At 37.4% G+C, this 17,295-nt stretch overlaps 1 long non-coding RNA gene across 1 annotated transcript in view; it reads left to right on the plus strand.

Annotated features, from left to right (window-relative positions):
- The window catches only part of LOC116564434, an 83,906-nt gene extending 66,611 nt beyond the window's left edge, over positions 1-17,295 (plus strand). The window contains exon 4 of the long non-coding RNA XR_004274893.1: positions 15,616-17,295. This is a non-coding gene — a long non-coding RNA (uncharacterized LOC116564434). The remainder of the gene's footprint in view (positions 1-15,615) is intronic.

Genomic DNA, 17,295 nt, shown 5'->3' on the forward strand with positions numbered 1-17,295 from the left:
GTCTTTCTTAAGGCAGCTGTATTGGTGGATTACTTCCCCAGGCCAACCCAAGAGAGTGCTATAGGCTGGATGTTAGTGTCTCCTCCCAACAAATTCATATGTTGAAACCCAGTCCCCAAAGTAATGGTAGTTGGAGGCAAGGCCTTTAGAAGGTTATCAGGCCTGAGGACAGAGCCTTCATAATTGGAATAATGCTCTAGGAAAGAGTCCCAAGAGAGCTACCTTGCCCCTCTCACCAGTGAGAACACAGGGAGAAGGGAAATGGGCCCTCACCAGATACCTAATCTGTGGGTGTCTTGACCTTGGACTTGCCAGTCTCCAGAACTGGGAGAAATAAATTTTTGTTGCTTAAAAGCCACCAAGTCTATGGTTTTCTGTTATAGGAACTCCAGCAGACTAACATAGGGAAGTTGCAGGTTTTTGGATAGAGCGCAGCTTGTGGCATTGGGCTGTCTGTGTCCAGCATGGCATGGAAAAATAGTGTTGTATTGATAAAGGGAGGCAACTCAATAGATGAGCCTGAAAAAGTTTTTCTTCTTCCTGGTGGCTTAAATAGTTGTTCATGGACTTTAAATGTCCCCATGTGCCCTGATGAAGCAAGACAGGAAGTGCTGAGAACACGGCAGATAAGCTGAGTCCTGAGATTGGAACAATGCAGGTGTACAATGCAGCAACTTTGCTTCTTGATGTTGCAAATCCAGTATTTTAATACAAGTTCTGATAAGTTATAAGCCAGGAAGAACCAGTCATATCTCAGTCGATTATAGTCTAGAAACCAGAACAGATGAGAAACTTCATGGCAGAAACCAGTGAAGACCTTCTGATAGTCTCCACATCAGAGGTCCCTCACAAAGTTACTACCAAATTGTGAGCTGTCACTCTCTCTTACAAAGATGGCATCTTGAGGATGAGCAAGGAGAAGAAAAGCAAAACCTAGAAAACTGAGCAGTTATCTGAAATATTATGAGTCATTCAAAAGAGACTATTCAAATGGAAACAATGAGACACCATTATTTGGTAAATTTAAAATCTGCCACCTCATCTCTTACTGGAGTTAGGGTTCATAATGGAGATATAAAATCTGATCACAGCTGTAGAAAAGCAAAGCATTTATCTTTTTTTCTTTGTCCAATTTATTCTCTATGTATGATAAATGGATCACCCATTCTACCACTGAGGGTTTTTGTTTTGTTTTGTTTTTTGTTTTGACAGAGTCTTACTAGTGCAATGGTGTCATCTTGGCTCATGGCAGCCTCAACCTCCTGGGCTCAAGTGATCCTCCCACCTTAGCCTTCCCCATAGCTGGGACTACAGGCATGTGTCACCACACCCAGCTAATTTTTGTATTTTTCTGTAGAGACGGAGTTTCTCCATGTTGCCCAGGCTGGTCTTGAATTCTTGTGCTCAAATGATCAGCCTCCCAAAGGGTTGAAATTACAGATGTGAGCCACTGTGCCTGGCCTCACCTCTGAGTTTTTATTCAAATGTTACCCTCTCTCTCTCTCTCTCTCTTTCTCTCTTTCTCTCTCTCTCTCAAGAGTTGGGGCATGTACTACTATGCCTGGCTAAGTTTTTACTTATTATTTTAGGCAGGGGTTTTGCTATGCTGCTCAGGCTGGTCTCAAACTCCGGTTTCAAATGATCCTTCCACCTCAGCCTCCTAAAGTGTTGAGATGACAGGTGCTGACTCCTGTGCTGCTTTATATGTCAGGTTGCTCCACTCCACTTTTGTAAAAATACTTTTTATATTTTCACCTTGATGGTAAAAATCTAGACTAATTCACCAAACAGTTTTTAAGTGACTATTCAGTGCTGAGTAATCTGTCGCTGGGGAGACAAATAATGAAAAAGCATAGTCTTTTGCTCACATTTATAAGAGACAAGTCGGGGAGCAGGATGAATTAATAATTAAAGCAGAGTGCATAAAGTGCTGTAATAGAGGTATGTAAAACGCTGAAGCATTAGGCGGTGGGATACAATGGTCCCAGCACTTTGGAACCCTATCTCTACAGAAAATAAAAAATAGATCATTAGGGTAGGTAGCACTAAGTAGAGAGGAAAGGGAAGAACGTGATCTGCTCAAGAATTGAGGAATCAAGAAAGGATTGCTTGAGAGAGAAGGCAGAAGCTGTTATTTAATGGGAGGATAGTTGAATATGGATCAGAAGAAGGTAGGTGATGATAGGTATACCATCAGTGAGAGGAACAGTCCAGGACCATCATGAGAAGACATGGAAACCAAAGGGCTTGGTGTGCTCAGGGAATCAAAGTTGTTTGTTTGGGGTGGGACATTGCATTCAAAGTAAGGGGTGGTAGAAAAGGAGACTGGGAAGGTAAAGAGAGGTCAGCATGTTTTTAGGAAGGGTGGTGAGTAGCATACTGATGGGTATGTGCTCTGTGCTGTTGCTCCTAATAAAGGATTTTACCTTAGACAGTGACATGATCTTTGATTTTAATAGTTCTAGGAGTAGTATCAACAGTGATCATTGAGTGGAGAGAAACTGGTTATGACAGACACCAAATCTAGGCTTGCTATAATTTTCAGCATTTACAGTGCTAAACATCAGCTTTCATTCCAGTCCTTACAGCCTAGGGAATGCCGTAAATCAGACTCGTCTACTTGGGACCCAAAATATCACACACTTTTTTATTTTTTGTAGAAACGAGGTCTTGCCATGTTGCCCAGATTGGTCTCAGACTCCTGGGATCAAGCAATCAGCCACCTCGGCCTCCCAAAGTGCTGGGATTACAGGCATGAGCCACTGCCCCCAGCCAGATTTTTTTGTATTTATTAACTAAAAACACAGATTTCATTAGACATAAGAAAAGAGAATTGGGTAAATTGTTTTATGAGAAAAGTTAAAATAAAAGAATAAAACATGCATGAAGAGCTTTTTACCAAACTCTACCTTATTGTTAGTAACTCCATGAAGGCAATGTCTCAGGCTATCAGAGATTATAATTTTAGTTTTATAGAATATCAAAATCATGTAATAGCCTCAGGACATGGATTGATACATTGCTCAACATTAAATCCTGTCTTCAGTGATGACATTTAAATGCCATCAGATGATATTAAACTATAAACTTTGAAAACTCCTTTTTCATTTTTCGCTAAAGTTATTTACCTAACTAAAGGGAGCCACTATTTCCATTGTTAAAGAAAGAAAATAAATGAAATTCATCTGGTGAAAAAGTCCATTCTTATTCTAAATCCTAGCCAAGAAGCCCCATGAATAATGCCAAAAAACAGCTTGCCATTTCATCTTTCACCTGCATGCTAAGTTTTCATAGATTTAACTGTAACCATTAACTGTTTCCTATCACCAGCTTTTTATCAGAAAAAAATCCATAGTTAGAAACATTGGAAAATCATTTCAAGGAGTGGTTTTATGAGTAAGAAAAGTTTTTCTATTTTGAAATAGCTCAAATGTCTTTGTAGAAAATTACACAGAAATAATCCTATATCATACAGCACACTAAGAGATGTAGTTATGTGCCAAGATGTAGAATTGTGAAATCAGAGCTTGAAGAGAATAAAAATGGCCAAGACAACTGCAGTAACAGCAACAGTGCGTTTTACTTTCACATTTCTCACAATGCCTCCATAATGAGTTTGCTTACAATAGAGCAAGATTATCCTACAGGGACAAAGTAGGAAAGAAAGAATTTGCAAGAAACAATTAGAAGGCCAGGGTATGTTCTGGGTAGGTCTCCTTGAACAAGGAATTAAACAGAATGGAAGTGCAAATACATATTCAAACCCAGCATGACAGATGGCGAAACATTTGTGGGCAACATACAGTGTGCACCCCTCTTCTAGAGATGCTGCCCAAGGTTAAATGGGAAGTTTTCTGGAGGCTGGTTAGCAGAGGATTTAGATTTAGATTCAAATTATACTAATGTACAGATCTGCTTGTTATTTCTTGTGGGACTTGAGAAAATGTTACCTGCACTTTCATTCAATTGTCAAATCTTTTTTGGGCACCCTTCTGTGCCAGGCTTTGGGCTAAGTGATCAAAATTTCGTGATAAACTAAGGAACAGGTCACTGCTCTCAGGAAATTCACAGTAGACATATTAATTATTATTAATTAATTATGATTGTGGTAAGTGGTATAAAGGAAAGATTCAGGTGCTATGAGAATTTATAAAAGGGGACATCCACTAGCCTGGGATACAGCTCATTTCTGTACCTCAACTTCTCAATTGAAAATATGGAAACGGACCAGGCAGGGAGGCTGAGGTGGGCAGATTGCTTGAGTCCAGGAGTTTGAGACCAGCCTGGCCAACACGGTGAAAACTCATCTCTACAAAAATACATAAAGAAAAAAAAATTAGCTGGGCATGGTGGCACATGCCTGTAGTCCCAGCTACTTGAAGGGCTGAGGTGGGAAGATCGCTTTAGCCTGGGAGGTGGAGGTTGCAATGCGCCAAGATCATACCATTGCACTCCAGCCTGGGCAATAGAGCAGCAAGACCCTGTCTCAAAATAAAAAAATAAAGTGGAGGTGATATTTCTTGCTTCACATTATTGCTGTAGTGATAAGATTAGTGAATATATCAGAATAGAATATATAGAATATATAAAAGTTAAAAACTACATATGCCTTAAAATACTGTCATGATGATTTCTAGGATATGCTAATAATCCTGATAGGATATGCTAATAATCCTGATAATTAAATAAAATATAAATAAATAAAATACCCCTGACAATTTGATAATTTGCTATAAATCAGTCTTTACTGCATACCAGTAATCTGTATGGACTTCAGTTACTTAGTTACTTTCTGGATACTAAAACCTCAGTAGGTGGCTGGTAATGGCTGACAGGCTTTCCAGCCGGATGGGAGACCCCACATAGAAATGAGTTGGGATAAAAAAGGAAAAATAGCATTCTCTTCACCATACCTGTAGGCATGATGCTGAAAAATCAACCCAATCTGCATTTTATAAGCTTCAGTATTTTTCTATCATCTCACTATGTTTCATAAGTCATCCAACAGCATGCTTATGCCATCCAACAATATTTTTAGCTTTTTAACAAAATAGTTTTGCTATCTGATTTGACCTTTTATTATATTTATATATATATATATATATACACACATACACAATTGTCAGGTGAAATATTTGTGATTATACATTTCAAATCCATGATTTAAGTATGTCTGGCAATCAGAAATGCCCCAGAAGGCAATGAGATTCATGTCCCAAATTTTATAGCTTTATGTTTAAATTCTGCAGCCAAACAAATATTTCTTTTTTTCTTGAAGATAATTAAATATTATTACAGTGGCTGTTTCTGCCTGAAACAATTTCTTTGACTTGAAGTTTATTACTATGTTTTCAGCCAGGGAAACACAGCATTCAACTTTCCAAAGTCCAGATTTCCACACATGTACTATATTCTTTTCATCACGAAATAAATGAAACTACTTGTACTTTTAAAAAGAAGAGTCTCAGTCAGGCACAGTGGCTCATGTCTGTAATCCCAGCACTTTGGGAGGCCAAGGTGGGAGGATTTCTTGAGCCCAGAAGTTTGAGATCAGCCTTGGCAACATAATGAAACCCTGTCTACAAATAACAAAAATAAAAAACTAGGTGAGCACGGTGACACACACCTATGATCCTAGCTACTTGAGAGGCTGAGGTGGGAGGATCATTTGAACCCAGGGGGTTGAGGCTGTAAGGAGCCAGGATCATGCCACTATACTCCAGACTGTGTGACAGAGCAAGACACTGTCTCAAAAGAAAAATAAAACAGAGACTCAGCTTTTCAAATTGTAAGATCCTTTTTTTTTTCCACTACCATAATGCAGTCTGCTTAAATCTACCTTAGTTATAGAGCCTGGTTTATGGATGGAGACAATAGGTAGCATAGTAGCAGAAAAAGAGAGAGAGAGAGACAAAGTTTACATTAACATTTAGAGGGTTTATTGCAACAATCTTCCACTGTGAGCTTATACTCTTTGCCTAAGCTCCTTTACTTATGTTATCTATATCTATAACTAGGCATAGTTATAGCTTTATCAAAGAGTTCTTTCTTGAGTTTGTATTGGGGTTTTTTGTTTGTTTTGTTTGTCTATTGTTGTTGTTTTTAATGCATATACCTATTCCCACATTTCTGGATGTCATTGTGCAAAGGAAAGGTTTGAATTTATCTGATAATTTCTTTTTGAGCTAACATTTAATCTCATCTTTGGATCCCAACCCAGCCACTGGCATGCTTTGATACCAAGTAGGAAAAGGAAGTGCTTAAAAACGTAAAAGGCTCTCTCTTCCCGTTTATTTACTTCTTTTCCCATGTTCATTCGGGCACACTCTGTCTCAGTGACGGCTGACTCAGGGGAAGGATGATGTCAAGTTGCTGTCAAGCCAGTTGCACGGAAAGAGAAGAATTAACGTGTTCTCCCTTCAAAATGATGGATTCCATGGCTCCACATTCATCATCTGGTTCATCATTACCAACTCTTTGCAGCCCATTGCAGGATGACCTCGTTAGCACTGTCTGTGTGCTTTCTGTGATAGCAGACTGCCTGGAGGCCCTGCATGTGTGGTGTGGGTTAATGAGGGTCTGAGTCATCAAGCTAGAAACTCACCTTTCCAGCCATCAGAGCCAGAAGTGCTAGAGAAAGGCACAGGGCTCATAGTCAGACATGCCACATTGACCAAAGAGTAATGTCTCATCTTGGTAAGATTGTCCACAGGACCTCTGCTGAATAATGGTCAGGCAGCCATGAGACCAAGGTAAGCTCCCATACTATCTAGGGGTCAATTTATCATCCAAGGTGGCCTGCTTTGCATACTGCAGCAGGCATACCTGCAGGACCAGGTAGCAGGCAGCAGGAGAGGTAGTCCCAGAATAACACAGCATGTATCCTAGAGCATCTTCTTATTGAGATGGAAGATTAAAAACCTTTTAACGAAAACTAATGGTCCTGTTTGGTGTCTAAAGTTGAGTAAATTTTAATGGTGAAATAAAGAAACTTCAAATAAATTCTGCACTTGAGGCTGGCCCTTGGAGTCCCTCTCTCAAACCTGCCCCCAGCTCATAGTTTCCCACTCCCCTGCTGCTTGATACTTCAGTGGGAAAGTTTAAACAGAACATTCTAAGACAGTGTTTTCCAAACAATGGGTCATGACCCATTAGTGGCTGTGAAAATAAATGTAGTGGATCACAACCAAATTTACAAAAAAGAAATGGGAGCTGGGTGCAGTGGCGTGGGCCTGTAGTCTCAGGTACTTGGAAGGCTGAGTGGGGAGAACTGCTTGAGCAGAGGCTGCAGTGATCTATGGTGGTGCTTGTGAATAGCCACTGCAGTCTAGCCTGGGCAACATGTAGGGACACTGTCTCTAAAAAATTTTTTTTAATAAGAAAAGAAATAAAATAGAACATCTGGTTGCAATGAAATGCATTCTTTATTGGATATAGCCATAAAAACTCTTTCAAAGCTGTTGTCCTTAAGTGATAAATTTTGGTAACTTTTTCCTATCTAAAACAATTATTTAAAAAATCCTGAACATTAATAAAACAAATATTTTATAATGACTGATCCTGGCCACATCTGGTGATTAACAGGAGCAATAAGGAATAACATGCTAATCCAACCCTCATACGCCTTATCACCTCGATATTTTTTCTTGAAGCAACCTCCACATTCTCCATAGTGAGGACTATAACTGATTCAGGGCATGCACGTATGTGTATGTGTGTGTGTGTGTGTGTGTATTTGCATGTGAGTATGTAATCTGGCTTCTATGGAAAGAAACACATTGCTGGAAAATGAAATCACTGAACATAGTTCTTTATTTCAAGGCTTTTCAGTTACACAGCTTCTTTTGAAAGTTTGACATGCAAAATTGTTAGATATCAAAATCCAGATCATGTAATTTCTCTTCCAGATGTCCGCTTATCTGTGTATTTTTCAGCCTGTGTATGTAACACCAATGCTCAGTAATATTGCTTTCTGTTCAAATCATCTGTTTCTATGACCTTTGCCTTTATTGATTCGTTTTCTTTTTCCCTATTTTTAATGTTGCCTTTGAGATTAAAGTCATTTTTCTTCTGCAGTAGTACGTGAACAGTGACTTTGCTACTAGGAAATAAAAATTTTGATGAGGGGAAAAAAACAGATTGGTAGCTCTATAAAGTGTTTTGTTATTGTTCTTGCTGTTGTTGTTAAGAAACGCACTCAGAGGGCAATGAGATGTAAACACTGTCTCCCTCTCTCCTAAAAACAAAGGTTACATAGCTAGAACCAAAAATGATCTAAATAATAGCTAAAATGTATTGAACACTTACTATGTGTCTAGAAATAAGCTCAGCTCTTTAGAGGTTTACAGCGGTTTGGATATCCCACTCAAATCTCATGTTGAAATGTAATCACCAGTGATGGAGGTGGGGTCTAGCGCGAGGTGATTGAATCATCGTGGGGGGATCTCTTATGAACGGTTTAGCACCATACCCGGGGTGTTGTCCTTGTGATAGTGAGTGAGCTTTCACTAGATGTGATTATTTTAGAGTGTATGGCACCTCCCCTCTCTCTCTTGATACTGCTTTCTTTATGGAGTGTCTGCTCCTGTTTTGCCTTCCCCCATGAGTAAAACCTGCCTGAGGCCTCCCCAGAAGCAAGTGGTGCTATGCTTCCTGTAGAGCCTGCAGAACCATGAGCCAATTGAACTTCTTTTCTTATAAATTACCCAGTCTCAGGCATTTCTGTATAGCAAAGTAAGATCAGCTAATACAAGGTATTATCTCATTTAGTCCTCGCAGCCACCTTAAACAAAAGGCTTTATTATTTTCCTCTTTTTTCTGAAGCTAAAACTGACTCAGAAAGGTTAAGTAGTTTGCCTAAAATGTCTTATGTAATGGATCAAAGATTCCAGAGAGCTGGTCTAACTCCCCTGGCCTTGTTTCCAAACCCTGACTTCTTGCTAAGACTCTTAAATCACCACACTCTGCTATTATATACTCTGCCCTCCTTACAAATAAAAAAAAATGCAAACATCAGGTAATATTTCTCATATTTATTCACACATTTACTCATTCAATTTGACAAATATTTATTGGCTATCTACCGTATGTGAGGATCTAAGCTAGGTGCTAGGAATACATTGATCCATTGAGTAAGAGATAATGAATCTATAGAGCAAAGTAAAATATGAAAAAATGTATGTTTCCCAGGCTTAATTCCAACCATAGTTTTCTGTGAACTAGGTAAGTGCTTGGGAATGGAATGAGGAAAAGAGGAATGTTCTGTGAAGTCAATTTTAGCAATTACAACAGCAGTACTTCAAAAGTGGATCACAAATTAATTTTGTAGCCAGTATCCACTTATTCCTAAATATTGTTCCTAAAAAGAACTATGAATGCGATGGAATTTTAAAGGCCATGTACTTAGCTTCGTTATTATACTGAAGTGGCTAATAAACTAGCTAGTTTTAAAATAGTGTCCCGTTCCAATGTTTGGGGGAGTTTGGAATGTCGTAGTAACTACAGCTGCAGCAGCTGAAGGGCCCACGGTATTCAGGAGGAAAGGGACTTTGGTGAGCTTTCATTATCATTCTTCTAAGTAGCATGGGTTCCTTCACCATAAAACACACGCCCATTTAGTTCTTCTTGGGTCTTCTCCCCACCACGAACATTGAGTGGTGCACAGTCATAAAGAGATAACCCATTAACCCTGCTATTTCAATTTATTTATTTTATTTAGAGACATGAGGTCTCACTATATTGCCCAAGCTGGTCTTGACCTCCCGGGCTCAAGAAATCCTCCTGCCTTGGCCTCCCAAAGCGCTGAATTACAGGCATAAGCAACCGTGCCTGGTCTATCCCCTTCATTTCTAGATAAACTGTTAACACACGCAGGCTTCAACAAAGTCCAGGTGGTGCGAGGTATAAGGAGCAGAGAGTGTGTGGCCTCCAGTGTCAAGAGGCTTGGGGTTGAATCCAGCCCTGCCTCCCCTTTAATGGCTGCGTGGCTTTCAGCAAGTTGACAAACCTATTTTAAATTTTTAAGCTCTTACAAAATATTTCAGCCACACAAAAATGATACAGGTGATATAGAGAATGATATAATGATTACTCATATATTCACTTCCCAGCCTAAAAATAAAACACACAAATAGAGCAGAAGCCCCTATGTATATTTTTATCTGACCTCATTAACTTCCATCAGAAAAGAATCATCCTGAATTTTATGTTTGTCACTTCTGCCCATATCCTTAAACATTTACTACATATGTATTTACACCTAGGCAATATGTACCACCATTTGGCATGCTTTGAAAAAAGTACATAAATTCTATTATACTGTTAATATCCTCTGTCACTTGCACTTTTCATTCAGCATTCTGTTTGGGAGATTTATTTATCATATGATGTCTTTGAATTTTAGTTTCTTCATCTGTAAAATGAATACAGCCGACACACTGCATAAGGTTGCCGTGAAGCTCTTAAACAAAATAATAGAATGTGCATGGCACAGTATTTGGCACATTTACAGATGCTTCAGAGAAAGTCATCCCCTTTCCGTACCTAGTGAAATAATGTTCTGCATCTGGCATCTGAGAGGCAGCAGCCACTTGGCTTGCTCAACTGTAATGTTCAAATTACAATTTGCCGCTAAACATTCCCATTGGTATAAAAATGGCCCCACACAGCAAAGGCGAGCCGATGATAGGCATTAGCTTCTAATGTTTCCCCAAGAGGACTTGGCCTAAGTATTCTGCTTTACATAGCTATAGTCATAATTTCCTTCCGGTTCTTCAAAATCAGACTTAGATTTCTGAATATGGAAAATATAAGAGTAATGTTCAAATGCATTCCACACATGGAACAATCCGAAAATTCTATGTTAATCATCTCTGAAAATATTACAAAAACATAAGCGAACGGCAGTGTAATTTAATATGCTTCACTTCTATTTTTTCCTTAGTCTTCATGTTCCACACACTTGTATACAATTCCCTATTTTTGTTATATTGTATTTAATTGCCTATGCTAAAGCAAACATATTGCAGAATTGCCAATTATCTTATAAATATGTATTGCTTTCATTGAGAGGGCTTTCATTTTTCTGGAATTCCAACAAATTTCGATCAATCATTTATACCACAAAAATGTAGTAGTTTAGAAATCTTTTAAAAATTTGTCTGAGTTTTAGGTTTCTTATAAAATTTGGTCTAATGTTGGCTGAAGGCATGTCTCTATAATGTCAAAACACATAGTAATTCAATTATTTCAGTAAAATTTACTGTCAATTTGTAAGAGGGAAAAAAAATCAAACCGATGTTTTGACTTCATAGAGGGTAAACAACTGACTTATTAATTAAATCTTTTACTTTTCTCCAGTTATTTATTTGTTGTATCAATGTAGGCACAATTGTAGAGAACACAAACATTTGCTTGAGGTAAACAACATTAAAAAAGAGAAATTCTCACTATCTCAATGCAGTAAAATGTGTTGAATCACATACTAACAGTATTCATTTGGTGGGAGGAATGGAGCTCCAAAGGTTTATTATTCTCCAAGTGAACTTGACTTCCACATAAAAGCCAGCAGGAAGCCTTAAATGTGAAATACAGTGGATGGCAGTTGTGTGTAAATCTGATTAAAAATTTATTTGAAAATTCTACTTCCACCAGCTGATTAAAGAAGATGAGCCTGGTCATTTGATAAAAAGGAACTAAATTTCTAAAAATATATATATACACATGCAGAGGAGTTAATTGTTACAAAGGTAATGCTTAAAGAATCACTTGGTAGTGCTTTTCTTGAAACAAGCTCAGCCCAAGGTAGATTTAGTAGTGATTTTCAAAACATCCATAAAAGATTATTAAGCTTGGCATAATTCTTGCTCCTCTTTTGTAATTATGATCTAGTATGGAATTGCTAAGGAGATGTTAAAAATGTCTATCTTATTTACATTGGACATTATTCTTCAGAGGTGGTAAGAGCTACCTGCAAGTTATACAATATGTACCAAAATATTTAGCTGAACTAAATATTTTTGCCTTTAACATATTTTTTCTATTAATAGAGATAGGGTTTTGCCATGTTGGCCAGGCTGGTCTAACATTCCTGGCCTCAAGTGATCTGCCCACCTTGGTCTCCCAAAGTGCTGGGAAGTGTGACCCATCGCACCCGGCATAATTGAATTAAATATTTTTAACTGAAGATTCAGTTAACCTTGACTCGCTTGGCTCCAAGACCTCCAGCAGCTGATGGGATGAAATAATTTTCAATGCTTCTCAAAATAGGGGATTAAAATAATAGTAATAACACATTAGAAACAATTTTTTTCAATAACTGGACAGCTTACTCATACTCTTGCTACTCCCTTGCTCTGTCCCATCGAAATACTTGATTGCCTTAGAAAAATTCAAATGGGATCAGAATTCATAAATAATGGGTATCTCCAAATGGAATCAGAATTCCTGAATAATGGTTATCTCCGATAGTATTTGAACAAATGATTATGTGTAATTTTTGTGTGGCTTCGTGCCAAGAAGCCACACAAAAACCATTTTGATTGGCTTATTGGCACGAAGGAACACAAGATTATCCTAGTTTTTTAAAAAAATTAACATCTTATCAGATTTATCATTACTGTTAATAGTTTACAGATAACTGTAAATTCACATTTTCCATGGGTTATACAAGCAGTCTTCAATTCATAGTAGCATGTGACGGTAAAAATAGCCATCCAGGCTGAAATGTGCAAAGATACCTTAATAGTCAAGGGGAAAATAATAATAGTTTTATGACCTTTAAAGTTGTTTTTGTCAAAACATTAACATTACTGCTAATATTACTGTTAATGTAACATTAATCTTATTGTTAGATTGCTTGATCCCAGGAGTTTAAGATCAACCTAAACAACATAGTAAGACCCTGTCTCTACAAAAAGAAAAAGGTATCCGGGCATAGTGGCATGTGCCTGGGGTCCTACATAATCAGGAGGCTGAGGTGGGAGGATTGCTTGAGCCCAGGAGGTCAAGACTCTAGTGAGCGGTGATTGCACCATGCACTCCAGCCTGGGCAACAGCGCAAGACTGTCTCAAAAAAAAAAAAAAAAAAAAAAAAAAAAAAAAAAAAAAAAAAAAAAAGCAGTTTGAACAGTACTTGTCTTATTCTCATTACCTAACATAATATGGAGCAAGAGTCATTTCTGTGTTTCAACTAATTGTTATACACTCTTCTAAGTTTTGGATTAGCTTCCAACATTTTATCCTTTGCACTTCCAATGTCATAAAATATCTGTGAGAAATTCTTTAATGTCAAGATTTTTGCTGGTGTCTTCCTCTGGGACATCTTCCTCCATTTCATCACAACCATTTCCTCATTTATGCCGATAAGTTCCCTTTAGTTAAGTTCTTCTGCCTACAAATTGAGTCTTTCTAAAGACAACATTGTCACCCTTCCCATGATCGGCTATTTCTTCTATAACTCCGTTTACATGAAAGTCAAAATTCACTTCCAGTGTTACCATTTTTGTTTCTTTGCTGCACTTTCGCTTTTGTTGGCCAATTCCCTCTCTCAGTTATTCATTTTTGTAAAATGTCACATAGGTTTATCCCTGGGAGGCAAGGGGGCAATACAACTGCATGCTTTGTTGTCTATGTGTGAACTGAGATGCTCAGTGACCATTCAGTGACAAACGTTGAGAGATGTGACGTGATAAGCTGCTGATAGTGATATGCATCTGTTATTCAGTGATTTGTGGGCTGAAGAGCTAGCCGTGAAGTTTAGACTTCATGCAATTACTCACGGCTAATATACCATGGTTGCTAAAACTTGAACCATGTTGTTGGGAACTGGTGTTATTTAATTCAACCATGGTAACTGGAATCTGTGCATGTTAGAACCATGAGAAACAAGAACTGTCTGCATTTGATTTCTTAAAACAATTCTTAAGGAAAAGATTAAAACTGCCATAATCAGTGTCACAATAAGAGAGCTTGAAGCATTTACTTTTGTGTATAAACAAAACATGTGGCTCATTTTAAACCATTCATAAAAAATGTAATTTTATCCTCAATTTTTTTCCAGGGTAGAAGTGTTTTTTTTTTTTTTAAGGCTAACCTTACTGCCACTCACTCCTTGGAATTAATAAATGTAACTACTGATCAGATTCACAACTGAAATATTTTGTATTGACATGCAAAATAATTTCCTAGGATCATATTTGAGTAATAAACTATTACTTCTTTTAGAATTTACTTTACATTGGCATAAACACACAATCTCTTACTCATCCATGCATACTTAATGATGTATATAAAGCAATGACATTGAACCCACAGAAGGTACAGAGATCAGAATACAGATGTAGAAATAGTGCTTATATATGGAATTTATATATTGGATTATAACATATGTATACAAAGTCAGTTCTGTTATAGTGCCGGTTTGGGAATATGCATTTGCCCTATTAGGGAGCAATCTGAACACAATGCAAATTTTGCATTTGCTTATGCATAATTTCACATGAGAGAAACACTAGGTGTATGCAGAAGACTGCACCCAGATGAACCAAGCTGCACAGGGCTACACAAAATGCACACACCTCAAACATCTCCCAGCTACGTTATTTCACCATGCATATCCTGAGCCACATTTGTCCACACCCATGGTGACAACTGTTGAGTTTTAGCTAACCCTTTACAATTTCATAACAAGTAAAAGCTATAATCCTTCAGATGCTTTCTTCCACCAGCAAATTTCAGGTCTCTTTCAAGGTAAAATCCCATATTTATTATAGTATTTGTATATTTTTTTAACCATTTATGATGGAAAAAACTGTTACTCTTTTTTTAATTGGATTTCTTTTTTTTTTTAATGTGTCAGTGAAAATGGTATGCCCTAACCCCATAAGGCCTGTGGTTTTTATTGTGCAATTTTGCATAGTGCAGTGACTTTTTTTTAAATGCACACATCATGTTGCATAGTAGACTATAACAAGAATGTGCACGACTTTTCTCTCCAAAGATTACAATTTACTAGTATGAAATTATTTAAAGTCTGAGTGGTGAAGCCCATTGTGTAACATTGTTTTTCAGGGCTTTACACATCTAATGTGAGAAAGCTAAGTTTAAAAAATAGTCAAAAGGATGATTATCCAATCTAATTTCTAAAAACCAACCCACGACCGTGAAGGTTGTTTGCCTATTCTATCAGTAAATTTATAGTTGATACAAAAAATTTTTTCAGCGTCTGCAGAGAGGTTCTATCTGTCTAGCTTTGAATTGTCTAAACCAGTTGTTCTCAAACTTGAGTGTGCCTTGGAATCACCTGAAGGGCTTGTCAAATGGATGTTGCTAAGTTTCTGGATCATTAAATCTTGGGTAGAGCTCAAGAATTTGCACTTTCAATAAGTTCCCAGATAGTGCCAAGGCAGACTTATCCATTAGGCACAGTAAACACAGTGCCTATGGTCCAATTCACTTTAGTGGACCATGAAAATAGTTTGATTTTAATCTTTATTAAAATCAGAATAAAATAATTAACATGATAATGTATATGAGGAATCTAACATAGAATATATTCATCTTTATATTAATGCAGTTTAAAAATATTAATTCTATTTGTTTATTTTTAATGAACAGGGGGACATATGAAGGCAAAAGTGTCCCTGGTCCATGGAAGTCACAATGTGGCCTTGGCTGATGCAACTGTTGCTGCAGGAAGCATATGCTGAGAAGCCCGACTCTGAACTCACTGATCTTTTGAGATTTGTTAGTGTTCTGCTTTTCATTCTGAACTCTTTTGACTCTGTACTGTTTTTACCCAGAGGAAATAAAGTTTTTAAGCCCCCTGCAATGCAAAGGAAGTCAATGGAACAACAAGCTAGTTTAAGCTCAGGACATGTGGGGAACAACAAATGGTCAGAAATGTGTATCTGATGTGGTTGTTCTATTCCTTACTCTGATGTAAGTTGTAAATTACAACTATGTGTGTTGTACCTCCATCATTGCAAAAGAACCAGTTTAAAGATCCAACCAGTGAAGAATTTGGTCTATAAGATAATACCTTCATAACACTGTGTGTGGGTCCAGACACCATACTGTTTAAAAAGCACTTTTCCATTTAGGATCCATTTGTTCCTCACAACCTCCTGTTCAGCAGGCATTGCATTGTACTGAGAAGCAACATTTCTATATTTGGTAGCATTAAGAATAAACAAAAAATGTCCCCACCCCACAAATCAATCATAGGATAAGCAGAGTTTAGACAAACAGTGCTTCATTACCATGGGGCAACTCTTGTTTTTGTTACAACTCCTGTGTTCCTTCTCTTTCCAAAATCATTGCTACAAAAACTCAACAAACGATACAATAAATGAATTCATATTGTATTATAACACCTTAAGCATTCTCAATACTCTTTCCTACTTAATATAATCGCTAATGAAAAAGAGGCTATAAATGAAACAAAGCTTTTGTTGTATTTTTGATATTATAGACATTTTATACATTCATTTTGGAAAATATGAAATCTACTGACTGCTGGGAAAAAGAAGAAAATAAAAATAATTCATAACCCCACTTCAGAGATAACCATTGGTAATATTTTGATATTATTTATATATATTGTTGATTTCCATATACAGTATTTTTTAAAAAACAGATGATATTGTTTATAATGTTTACAATTTTACTTTAAAGCTCAGCAATATATTACAAACCTAAAGAATAAATCATGGGGTTAAAATTTTTGCATGAAATTCCATAGGAATGGAGCTTTTATTATTAAATAACCAATTCTTTATTATTAGAGGTTTAGATAGTCTTTTATTTTCTGTTACAAACACGGCTCTGAAGAAATTTTTTTGTGTGTGGATGGTCAAACATTTATTTCTTTAATTTATAGAAATGGAATCCCTAGGTTAAAAAGACTGGCATTTTTAAGGTTTCTGACTCATATTTTCAAACTGCTTTTAGCTCCAGTACTCCTCCAATTAACATCAACAAGGAGGTACTGTGCAGTGAAACTGGTCCCATTATCTGATATAAAAAGACCAAATAACTCTGGAGGTACATTTAGCAATAGTGGAGATCTGGAGCAAAACATATAAATGTTGTCACTAATTGATAAGAATGCACCAAGTCAGGCTGTGGGGTGAGAGGGAGGAGACTGGGGAGGAGAAGGCAGCCTGGGCTATGAGCAAAGTGCTCCTCACTTCTGGGCCCTGGCTCCTTTTCCACACATCAGCTCCTGAAGGGTCTGTGTCTGGACAGAGGAATATCTCCACTCCAGCTGAAGAGGTAGTGACGGCAGAAGAAAAA

Source organism: Sapajus apella, unplaced genomic scaffold (assembly GCF_009761245.1).
Source record: "Sapajus apella isolate SASKATOON/1434 unplaced genomic scaffold, GSC_monkey_1.0 scaffold2, whole genome shotgun sequence".
Classification (NCBI taxonomy): domain Eukaryota; kingdom Metazoa; phylum Chordata; class Mammalia; order Primates; family Cebidae; genus Sapajus; species Sapajus apella.